Genomic DNA, 12432 nt, shown 5'->3' on the forward strand with positions numbered 1-12432 from the left:
AATTCAAATTAGAAAAGAATCTTTTATAAACTAAGAGTCAATTCCAACAGTTAAATGGTATTGGGATTATTTTTCCATGAATGTTAAGGCCTTTTTTTGTCACTGAAAATCATTTCAGTTCTTTGGTTTCTTTTTCTTTCACTGTATCATTCAGAGACAAATCAAAACAAGTAATGCTTTGCTTTTTTCAAAGTTTGTTTTTATTTGCAATTGATTTTTCCCGAAGCCCAAGTTCTAGTTTTCCTTTGGACTGTTTTGTGGGAATGAGTTACATATTTTGTAGATATTTTGGGAGTGTTGGGGATGAATGTTTGCTTAAAGATCTTAGAGAAAGGTTTACAGGATTTTAATAAATGGATTTGATTGCTCGAGGGATTTTACTTCCCGTATTGATCTAACAAGGATTCAAGGAATCAAGCATGGATAGAGAAGATAAAGAGTCTCTTTGAAACCAGCTCCTTTCAATATTGGGTTGAGATTCAGGGTATGCTAGGTTGCCAAGTTTAGCAAATAAAATACAGATCTAGGTAAATTAGATTTTCAGATAAACAATAAATGAAGTTTTAGTGTTCAGTTCAGTTCTGTCACTCAGTCGTGTCCAACTCTTTGCGACCCCATGAATTGCAGCACGCCAGGCCTCCCTGTCCATCACCAACTCCCGGAGTTCACCCAAACCCACATCCATTGAGTCGGTGATGCCATCCAGCCATCTCATCCTCTGTTGTTCCCTTCTCCTCCTGCCCCCAGTCCCTCCCAGCATCGGTCTTTTCCAATGAGTCAACTCTTCGCATGAGGTGGCCAAAGTACTGGAGTTTCAGCTTTAGCATCATTCCTTCCAAAGAACACCTAGGGCTGATCTCCTTTAGAATGGACTGGTTGGATCTCCTTGCAGTCCATGGGACTCTCAAGAGTCTTCTCCAATACCACAGTTCAAAAGCATCAATTCTTCAGTGCTCAGCTTTCTTCACAGTCCAACTCTCACATCCATACATGACCACAGGAAAAACCATAGCCTGGACTAGACGGACCTTTGTTGGCAAAGTAATGTCTCTGCTTTTGAATATGCTATCTAGGTTGGTCATAACTTTCCTTCCAAGGAGTAAGCGTCTTTTAATTTCATGTAAGTATTGACAAATGTCATATCCTATATTCTATCTGGCAATTTTAGGTGAGATGATGCCTCCAAGAGTCTGAAAAGACTTCTTATTTACTTGAAAGGGCCTACGAGGAGTCTTAAAACTGCAACCTTCAGACCATCTTTATTCGGTTAAAAATTGAGATACATTTTCCATTTGGAAAAGGGTTCTGTAGGGTGACCAGGGTCATCTGGAAGTTTCTCTCTTACAGTCTCTCATGTAGGTAATTACACAGCTATTGGGACTGGAGTTGTCTAATCACATCAGTAAGCTGCAGACCCAAGACACCTCATAGAACTACTGACCAAAAGTTCAGCTGACCACTCTTGATTAAAGTGTCTACCCATGGCCGATCCATATGGCTTGGGTATCTCCCAACACGGTGGCTGTGGTCCTAGCTAGCATCCCAAGAATGAGTCCAGTGGCCCCCATACCTGCAGGTTCCGCACCACAGGTTCAACTAACACAGATCAAAAACATTTGGAAAAAAATTCCAGAATGTTTCAGAAAGCAAAACTTGAATTTGCCAAGCACCAGCAACTATTAACACATCATTTACATTGTATTTACAACTATCTACACAGCATTTACATTCTTTTAGGTATTATAAGTAACATAGAGATGGTATATGCATATGGAAGGATTGCATAAAGTGAAAAGTGTTAGTTGCTCAGTCATGTCTGACTCTGTGACTCCATGGACTGTAGCCTGCCAGGCTCTTCTGTCCAGAATGGGTGGCCATTCCCTTCACCAGTTGATATTCCCTACCCAGGGATCAAATCCAGGTCTCCTGCACTGCAGGCTGAGCCACCAGGGAAGCCCAGTAAATATACGGAAGGATTGCATAGGTTATATGCAAATACTATGCCATTTTATACAAGGCATTTGAGCACCTGAGGAGTTTGGTAGCCTCGGGAGGTCCTGGAAACAACCCCTTTTGGATAGCAAGGGACACTTATATTTCAAGAGCTAACTCCTCTGCTTCTGCTTTTAAACTAAGCAAACTCAGCGTATTTGTTGATACCATCAACACGTGTTTTAGAGGTGATTAATATTGTCATGACACTTGCTACATGACTTCTGCTCTCTAGAACACATTTACTTCAACCGATAAGAATAGAAAGATGCAAAAGAGAGGTCAAATACTGGCATGTGAAGTGAGGATTGAAGAAGGGACAGAAGGTCAGGTGGAGGCAAGTTTAAAAGACAGATAAGTGGTGGCAAGGAAATAGTCATCTTCTTCAGTGTAAAGTGCAAGAGTTATGAATTATATTGGAATGATATGGATTATCCTGAGAGCTGGTCTAGTTAAGAAATAAGTTGACTCCTGGGGAAGAAAAACTAAGAACATGGAATCCAATAAAAATAAAATCTGCCCAAATATTTTTATATATTAGACTCTATAAGGGACTAAAACATAATACATTAATGGTTTATCCTTTTTTAAAAAAATTAAAATTTATTTGATTTTATTCACCTGTTTTTCACCTAAGTCTATCCCTAGATGCTTTAATAAAAGGCTACTTTCCCTTAAATGCATTTAAAAATGTTAATTGGACCAATGGGATTCATCTCTAACATAGATCTTGGCTTATATTTTGAATTATACTATAACACCCACTGCTATTTCCTTTCCATATTTCAAGAGTGTCCTGAGTATAAGCTGAGAGCCCCAAAGGCATTCAGGAGCCTGAGTGAGTATAAATCCCACTCTATCAATGTTTCTAATCACAAGTCCTTGACATGCTTAAGCATGTACAGAAAATGTATGATTGAGGCTCATTCTGTAAGTGAGCCCCAGGGGTTGATGTTAGTTAAATAAATATTAGGTCTGTTGCATGGTTACTTTTTCCAGCCGTAACATAGCTGCCTGCTGAGCAAAACAGTCGGTGGCTGGAAAAGTAGTGAATAAGAACATGTTCTGCCTGCTGCTATGAGATGTGAAAGTGGGAGGCTGAGAGCCCGATTTGCCCTGAGAGACTCTGTAGCATAGAAAAGGGCAAGCCACTCAGTTGGACACTTGGACTAAGATGCAACTGAATTGTTTCTGAAAGCCAAGCATACAGGGAGAACATACCAAGAGGGAAAAATGAGATCATACTATCCAGTCCATTGTTTATCTTCCAGGGAAGATCAAAATCTCTCCTTTATTCCTATGTGTTTGAAGCCAGCTCATCATAACCAACAAAATTTGCAGCTATGTACCCAAATCTTCTAAGTCTTTTCTGATAATATTTCTGCTTTCCTCAGATTACTGTTATAAAACATATGTATATACCCCATTTCATTTCTATCTCCCTTTCCTGTCTCAGCAAGAGTATTGTAGCAGCTCCATTAAGGTATTCATTCAGATTTCCAAATATAAGACTCCCTGGAATAGCTTTGCCAGTTGGAACTTTACAGAACAGAGGTAGGTAAATTGACATTTTTAGAGCTTGAGATGAAGATATAGCAAAACAAACTGCAACATAGAGAAGACATATCAGGATTCTTTTTAAGGTGGTTATAGATCATATCAACCACTGAAACTCCACTAGCACTGAAATGACTTATTAAACAACTTTATTCTTGGGTAACATTCAAACTCTTGAACCACTCAGACAGACTGTTCAGTTCAGTCGCTCAGTCGTGTCTGACTCTTTGCAACCCCATGGACTATAGCACGCCAGGCTCCCCTGTCCATCACCAAATCCCAGAGTTTACTCAAACCCATGTCCATTGAGTCGGTGATGCCATCCAACCATCTCATCCTCTGTCTTCCCTTCCTGCCTTCAATCTTTCCAAATCATCAGGATATTTTCAAATGAGTCAGCTCTTTGCAACAGGTGGCCAAAGTATTGGAGTTTCAGCTTTACCATCAGTCCTTCCAATGAACACCCAGGACTGATCTCCTTCAGGATGGACTGGCTGGATCTCCTTGAAGTCCAAGGGACTCTCAAGAGTCTTCTCCAACACCACAGTTAAAAAGCATCAATTCTTCAGTGCTCAGCTTTCTTTATAGTCCAACTCTCATATCCACACATAACCACTAGAAAAACCATACCTTTGACTAGATGGACTTTTGTTGGCAAAGTAATGTCTCTGCTTTTTAATATGCTGTCTAGGTTGGTCATAGCTTTTCTTCCAGGGAGCAAGTGTCTTAATTTCATGGCTACAGTAACCATCTACAGTGATTTTGGAGCCCCCAAAATCAAGTCTCTCACTGTTTCCATTGTTTCCCCATCTATTGTCATGAAGTGATGGGACCAGATGTCATGATCTTCATTTTCTGAATGTTGAGTTTTAAGCCAAGTTTTTCACTCTGCTCTTTTACTTTCATCAAGAGGCTCTTTAGTTCTTCTTCACTTTCTGCCATAAGGGTGGTGTCATCTGCATTTCTCCTGGCAAACTTGACTCCAGCTTGTGCTTCATCCAGTCCAGCATTTCTCATGATGTACTCTGCATATAAGTTAAATAAGCAGGGTGACAATATACAGCCTTGATGTATTCCTTTCCCGACTTGGAACCAGGCTGTTATTCCATGTTCAGTTCTAACTGTTGCTTCCTGACCTACCATACAGATTTCTCAGGAGGCAGGTCAGATGGTCTGGTATTCCCATCTCTCTAAGAATTTCCACAGTTTGTTGTGATCCACACAGGAAAAGGCTTTGGCATAGTCAATAAAGCACAAATAAATGTTTTTCTGGAACTCTATTTATTTTTCAGTGATCCAACGGATGTTGGTAATTTGACGTCTGGTTCCTCTGCCTTTTCTAAAACCAGCTCTAATATCTAGAAGTTCATGGTTTATATACTGTTGACGCCTGGCTTCTAGAATTTTGAGCATTACTTTGCTAGTATGTGAGTTGAGTCCAACTGTGCAGTAGTTTGAGCATGCTTTGACATTGCCTTTCTTTGGGATTGGAATGAAAACTGACCTTTTCCAGTCCTGTGGCCATTGCTGAGTTTTCCAAATTTGCTGGCAGATTGAGTGTAGCACTTTCACAGCATCATCTTTCAGGATTTGAAATAGTTCAACTGGAATTCCATCACCTCCACTAGCTTTGTTCATAGTGATGCTTCCTAAGGCCCACTTGACTTCACATTCCAGGATGTCTGGCTCTAGGTCAGTGATCACACTATCGTGGTTATCTGGGTCATGAAGATCTGTTTTGTATAGTTCTTCTGTGTATTCTTGCCACCTCTTCTTAATATCTTCTGCTTCTGTTAGGTCCATGCCATTTCTGTCCTTTATCAAGCCCATCTTTGCATGAAATGTTCCCTTGGTATCTCTAATTTTCTTGAAGAGATCTCTAGTCTTTCCCATTCTGTTGTTTTCCTTTATTCCTTTGTATTGATCACTGAAGAAGGCTTTCTTATTTCTTCTTACTATTCTTTGGAACTCTGCATTCAGATGGGTATATCTTTCCTTTTCTCCTTTGCCCTTCCCTTCTCTTCTTTTCACAGCTATTTGTAAGGACTCCTCAGACAACCATTTTGCCTTTTTGCATTTCTTTTCCTTGGGGATGGTCTTGATCCCTGCCTCCTGTACAATGTCAGACAGCCCGTGTACTGAATTAAACCTGAGTATTGAGAGTCGTAACCCTTTGGCTGCTGGATTGTGTGTGGTGGGGGAGGCCACTGTCAAGAGGTCCCTGGGTCCGAGCACAGCTGCTATTTACATGAGTATTTCAACACTTTAGCAACTGTATTAGTTGTGTCTGTGTACACCTGCATCATATTATTTCTGTTTATAGCCTGCTGCTGCTGCTGCTGCTAAATCGCTTCAGTTGTGTCCGACTCTGTGCGACCCCAGAGATGGCAGCCCGCCATGCTCCCCCGTCCCTGGGATTCTCCAGGCAAGAACACTGGAGTGGGTTGCCATTTCCTTCTCCAATGCATGAAAGTGAAAAGTCAAAGTGAAGTTGCTCAGTCGTGGCCGACTCTTAGCGACCCCATGGACTGCAGCCGACCAGGCTCCTCCATCCATGGGATTTTCCAGGCAAGAGTTCTGGAGTGGGGTGCCATTGCCTTCTCCTGTTTATAGCCTAGGCTGCTCCAAATTATTCATTACAAGATATAGCAGAACACATGATATGGTCCAGATTTTGTATTTCTGCTGTATTTCTTATGCAATTGTGTGATTAATCTCAATGTCTTAGCTTTTGTATGTAAGATAGTTGAAAACACAGTGATTGTGAAAACTTTCCAGAGGACGATCTGTCACCAAAAATCTCCTCACTTCTCTCCAGCATTGTCTGTCTTTGAAATAGTCTTAAAGAATATTTGTCCTGTAAAGTTCCTAACGTGCTCATTAAAAAAGCATACGTACTCTTTTAGCTAGGTTCAAATTAAAAGAAGGCATAAGTATAGTTGTCATCATTAGTGCATTGTGTTGATGTTAGATATTTTCAGCACCTAATAATGTTCTAAAGTAGTGATTCCCAACCTTTTTGGCACCAGGAACAGGTTTAATGGAAGACAACTTTCCACTGGGGTTGGGGTTGGGGGATGGTTTGAAGATGTTTCAAGTGCCTTACATTTATTATACACTTCATTTCTCTTATTATTAACTCAGTTCCACCTCATATTATCATGCATTAGATTCCAGAGGTCAGGGACCTCTGTTCTAAAGGGAAGTTTATGTTCCCTCTTTTTCACCATCCATAAATCAAATATTCTTGATTGGGTAAAAAAAATATATTCTTCTCATATTTTTTAACACAATAAGAAAAAATAATGATGTTGGCATCTTAGGGTTGATTAGAGTATATTACAAATCCAGGAACATCTAATATAAGAACATAAATAAGTATTTATATGCATGCAGACTTGTTGGCATCCCACTCCAGTACTCTTGCCTTGAAAATCCCATGGACGGAGGAGCCTGGTAGGCTGCAGTCCATGGGGTCGCTAAGGGTCGGACATGACTGAGCGACTTCACTTTCACTTTTCATTTTCATGCATTGGAGAAGGAAATGGCAACTCACTGCAGTGTTCTTGCCTGGAGAATCCTAGGGATGGGGGAGCCTGGTGGGCTGCCGTCTATGGGGTCGCACAGAGTCGGACACGACTGAAGTGACTTAGCAGCAGCAGCAAACTTGTTGTTGTTTAGTTGCTAAGTCGTGTCTGACTCTTTGTGACCCCCATGGACCAGAGCCCACCAGGCTCCTCTGTCCATCGGATTTCCCAGGCAAAAATACTTGAGTGGGTTGCCATTTCCTTCTCCAGGGGATCTTCCTGACCCAGGAAGATCCTGCATCTCCTGCATTGGCAGGCAGATTCTTTACCACTGAGCCACCAAGGAAGCCCTATGTATGCAGATACCTGTCTTCTAATTGAGACATGACTTGTAAACATCAAGACTTGCATAGTAAGTTGATTAAACAAATATATATATATATGTGTGTGTGGAGATATATATATATATATATATATATCCTGTATATCCTCTACTTTACTATCATAAATATCTGAGGACACATACAATTTTCACAGCTCATTCTATTTCCTCAGCAGTTGACTTGAAAACAGCTTATTTGCATTACCCACAAAACCCAAACGCTTAGTTGATAAAGGAATGAAAAGTAAAACATGTACCAAGGGAGATAAATCTGTTTCTTTATCTCATCCCTCACTGGCTTGAAAATGTCTCTGAGGGAAGAAAAGTTTGCAGGAATTTGGTTCTACGTGGTGGAGGATGATTTATGAAAGTTCAATTACAGCCTGACCCCATCTGTGGTATTTGCCAAGAACCAACTGTGTCTTTGGTAAAGTAGGACAAAAAAAAAAAAAAAAAAAGCCCTGAATGCATATTGAGCTTCAAAACAAAGAACAATATAATAGGAGGCTGCCAGATACACGTCTCCTGAAAGGCCATTATAATTAAAAATATCTGAATAGTATTTTAAATACAATATACAAGGTCATTCCAATAAGAAGGTAACACAGGCATTGACAGAGAATGACAAGAATACTCAGAAAGGAAGTACTTGGAAATTACATTGTATGTGAAGTTTCATATGGTGGTTTTAAAAACTGTGTCAGAAGAAAGGGTATAATTTGTCTCCCATTCTAATTTGATTGTCATGACAGGAGGTAGGCTGCCACTCAAAGGCTCAGAGACCTGCTATTGCTTCTGCATTGTTTATACCTGCAAGAGATGGTGTGTAATCTAAGTAACATTTTGCAAGTCCCAAAACAAAGTTTCAGAAAGGGTCTAGACTATTTACTGATTGGTAGGTTAGGAAAGGCAGAATAAAGCAGCAAGTGCTGAGATGTGTGCTGGGAAATGTCTGCTTAATACAGTCCATCTTCAAACCGTGGTGCTGGAGAAGACTCTTGAAAGCCCCTTGGACAGCAAGGAGATCCAATCAGTCAATCTTAAAGGAAATCAGTCCTGAATGTGCATTGGAAGTACTGATGCTGAAGCTGAAACTCCAATACTTTGGCCACCTGATGCGAAGAGCTGATTCATTGGGAAAGACCCTGATGTTGGGAAAGATTGAAGGCGGGGGCTGAAAGGGGTGATAGAGCATGATATGGTTGGATGGCATCACCAACTCAATGGACATGAGTTGGAGCAGACTCTGGGAGATAGTGGACAGGAAAGCCTGGTGTGCTGTAGTCCATGGGGTTGCAAAGAGCTGGAGATATCTTAGGGACTGAACAACAGTCTTCTACCTGAACCTGTCTTGAGCCACCTAGCAAACAGTTTATGATGTTTTGAGTATCGGGACTTGAATCAAGATGCCAGATTTCAATTCTAGTGCCACGTATTTCCTCCATAACGAGGACAATCATTTCCTCCAGAGCTCCACCTACCTGTCTGTAAAATGAAGATAACATGCATGTTTTTCCACTGTGAGTTGTAACCAAGAGATTATCTTAGGTGAATAAACCTAACACAAGAAGCAATATAGATTTCAGACACACAGGTGTTGAACACTCCTTGGTGTTTTAAAAGAAAAGATACTTATTTTGAAGAAAAGACATACAAGGATTTAAAACATCTTAACTAACTACAAATAATGTTCCCTGGACTTTGGAGGAGGTAAATTATTCTCACCAGAAGCATAAGAAAGGCTAAATTAAAGTTTCTTTTTTGGTAGTCTCTCCCCGACAGGAAGCTGTTATCTCTCTTCTTCAAATGCTGCTTAGACCCCTGCAACTTAAATTTAGCTCTCTGGCAGCCTCTCCTTCCTCCTATGGGCTACAAGTGGTGTTAAATGACAGACAGATGTTAAACAAGATACTTCCCTAAACAGCTGCCTTGCCTCTTTGAGTAGGCTCCGATCTCTATTTAAACAAAAAAGAAGAAAGAAATCTGAAGATAAGCCTGTCAGAGTGTTCTGAAATTAACATAACTCAGACCTCCTGCCAGTGTCCTAAAACTTAAAATAGTGAGTTGCCAGCTCCCTGCAAGACTTTGCAAGCAAGGCCCATGTCTTGATGTTGGAGCAAGTCTGCAGTGCTTCCCTGGGCACTAGGAGAATTCAGAAAGCGATAAAGGAGAGAGCAACGCCTCCTTGAAAAACTACACATTGAAAAGCTGAAGTCCTCCCGGCCCTTCCTGTCACAGATGCTAACCACAGGGAAATCATCTCTTTCCGTATTTACTGAGCCAGGCTAATAGCTTTACCATCCACGCCCCATTTACTCTTTATAACAATCCTGTCAAAAGCATATTTACACTTCCTGTTTGGATAGAGAATTCCAGTAGAAGCAAGTTAGTAACATGACCAAAGGTCATACAGGTAGCTGGTAACCGGGGTTTCATCTGATCCAAAGTCAGCCTATATAATATAAACAGCGAGACTAAAAGATGCTGAAGGAAGACTCTGCAAGAAGACTGTGGTGGATTGAATGGTGGCCATCAGAAGAGATGTAAGCATCCTAACCCCTGGAATCTGGGAATATAATGTTATTCAGAAAAGGGGTCTTTGCAGATGTAATGAATTTTGAGGAACTTGGGATCATCCTGGACTGTGCGTGCACAGGCACACACACGCTCAATTGCATCCAATCTCTTGTGATCCCATGGACTGTAGCCCGCCAGGCTCCTCCGTCCATGGGATTCTCCAGGCAAGAATACTGGAGTGGGTTGCCATTTCCTACTCCAGGGGAATCTTCCCGATCAGGGATCGAATCCATGTCTCTGGTGTCTCCTGCACTGGCAGACGGATTCTTCACCACTGTGTCACTTGGGTCATCTGGGTGGGACATAAATCCAACAACAAGTCTCCTTATAAAAGAGAAAGGCAGAAGGTGCTCTGACACAGAGAGAAGAGGAAAAGACATGGACACAAAGAAGAGGACCGTGAAAAGACAGAGGCAGAGACCAGAGGGGCAATGCCACAAGCCTGGGGAGCTCGGAGCAGCCAGGAGGCAGAAGAGGCGAGGAAGGGTCCTCTCCTGCAACCTTCAGAGGAAGCACAGCCAGGCCAACATCTTGATTTCTGACTCTGGACACCAAAATGGTGAGACAGTGAGTTTCTGTTTTAAATCACCAGATTTGTGGCAATTTATGACAGCAGCTCTAGCAAAATAATACAGAATTAGACAAAAATCCTTAGGTTAACACTTCTGGAGGCCCCTATAATTATCATGACTAGATTATCAGAGACACCACCTTGCCTCCCTTTGTATCTCTTACATTCATGATTCTCACCTGTAGCTCAGTGAATATTTGTTGAGTTGGCCCATGGAAGCAGCTGAAAGTGTGGCAAGTGGGAGCTAGCAGTGTCTCCAAGACGGGCATCATCTGAGGGCAGACAGAGGAGACTGTGGCAAGTCAGCCCCTTCCAAAGGGCAGATCAGATTGAAATCACCCAGGTGGCTCTTTTTTGAGATTGAGAAAAAGGATCAGGAACCCTGTCCTCATTTTAGGAGATACAGAGGAGGCTCTTCCAAGATGGCTGAGTGGTAAAGAATCTGTCTGCCAGGACAGGATATGCAAGGGACACAGGTTCCAACCCTGGGTTGGGAAGATCCCTGGAGGAAGAAATGGCAACCCACTCCAGTATTCTTGCCTGGAAAATCCAATGGACAGAGGAGCCTAGTGGGCTACAGTATATGAGGTCACAAAGAGTCAGACACGCTGAGCTCATGTGGCTGAGAGGAGGCCCCAGGATATTCAGAGCAACTACCTGTTTTCAGTCCTCATCTAATCAAAACACTGTCAGGGAGATGGAGATAGATTCCTATACATTTTAAATTGGAAAAAAAAAAAAAGAATAAATCAGAGGCCCTTCTATCATTCACTCTTTTGTTTCATTTTTATTTAAAAAATAAATTCTTTATTAAAGATATACAAAGGAATGCAGTAACATCTCCTTCCCCCATCACCCATTCATTCACTGACCAAACATTTGTCGAGTGACTACCATGCGGGCTCTTCTCATGTTTTCCAACTATACATTCATATTCTTTGAGAATACCACCAGATGTATCTGTTCTGTTCCCATTTTTCTACCTCTAATATTTTTTCTGTAATTTTTTTTTTGTCTTTGACAGGTGTCTTGCCATCTCGCCCTGGAATTATAATATCTGCTGCTCCCTTCTTATTCATAGAGGTGATGGTTCTTTGTCTTTAAATTTTTGGCTGAAGGTTCACATTTTTCACCTGCTCTGTGGCAGCTTTTTTCTGGCGAGTGTTCTTTGTTGGTAACTTTATTCTTCTTTTTCACAGATTTTTCTTAAAGTGTCTCTGGGTTGCTATTGTACCATCTTACATCTTTTAAGTGGGTTGAACTTTTCTGCACTAGGCATTTAAGAAAGTTCCTGTGAGGAAAGAGGATGGATCAGAGTAGCTTGCAGGTGTTTCGATCCAGAGAACCTTCTGTTGCTTCTACAGAATCTGACTGCTTCCTGCAAATATGATGCCTCCATTGCATTCTTTGTGTACCTTAACCACTTCTTCCTGTTTCAATTACCTGCTTTTCAAAGTCAAAGTTTAGAAGCATTTTGCTTGCCAGCCCTGACACCAGATTTCTACACTTACTACAGCAAACAGCCATGCAGCTTTTTTACTACACGACAAAGCTCTTCCCTCCAAAAAAAAAATGTGTTTTTGCAAATTCCTTCTGCAACCCACCATTGCCAGGCCATCTCAGTATACCTCTGGACTTTATGCGAGATCGATTCTAACCAATCTCAGTTAGTTTTAGCAGTCATTTCACAAACGTCAGGGTCTGCAGATTGTTGCTGTTCTTCAGTCATCCAGCTGTGTCTAACTCTTTGTGACCCCATGGACTGCAGCACGCCAGGCCTCCCTGTCCCTCACCATCTCCTGGAGTTTGCCCAAGTTCATGCTCAT

General features: G+C 41.4%; 1 long non-coding RNA gene across 10 annotated transcripts in view; it reads right to left on the reverse strand.

Annotated features, from left to right (window-relative positions):
• The window catches only part of LOC129626967 (uncharacterized), a 93946-nt gene that overhangs the window by 55509 nt on the left and 26005 nt on the right, over positions 1 to 12432 (reverse strand). The window lies entirely within an intron of this gene.

The sequence above is a fragment of the Bubalus kerabau genome, chromosome 14, assembly GCF_029407905.1.
Source record: "Bubalus kerabau isolate K-KA32 ecotype Philippines breed swamp buffalo chromosome 14, PCC_UOA_SB_1v2, whole genome shotgun sequence".
Taxonomy (NCBI): domain Eukaryota; kingdom Metazoa; phylum Chordata; class Mammalia; order Artiodactyla; family Bovidae; genus Bubalus; species Bubalus kerabau.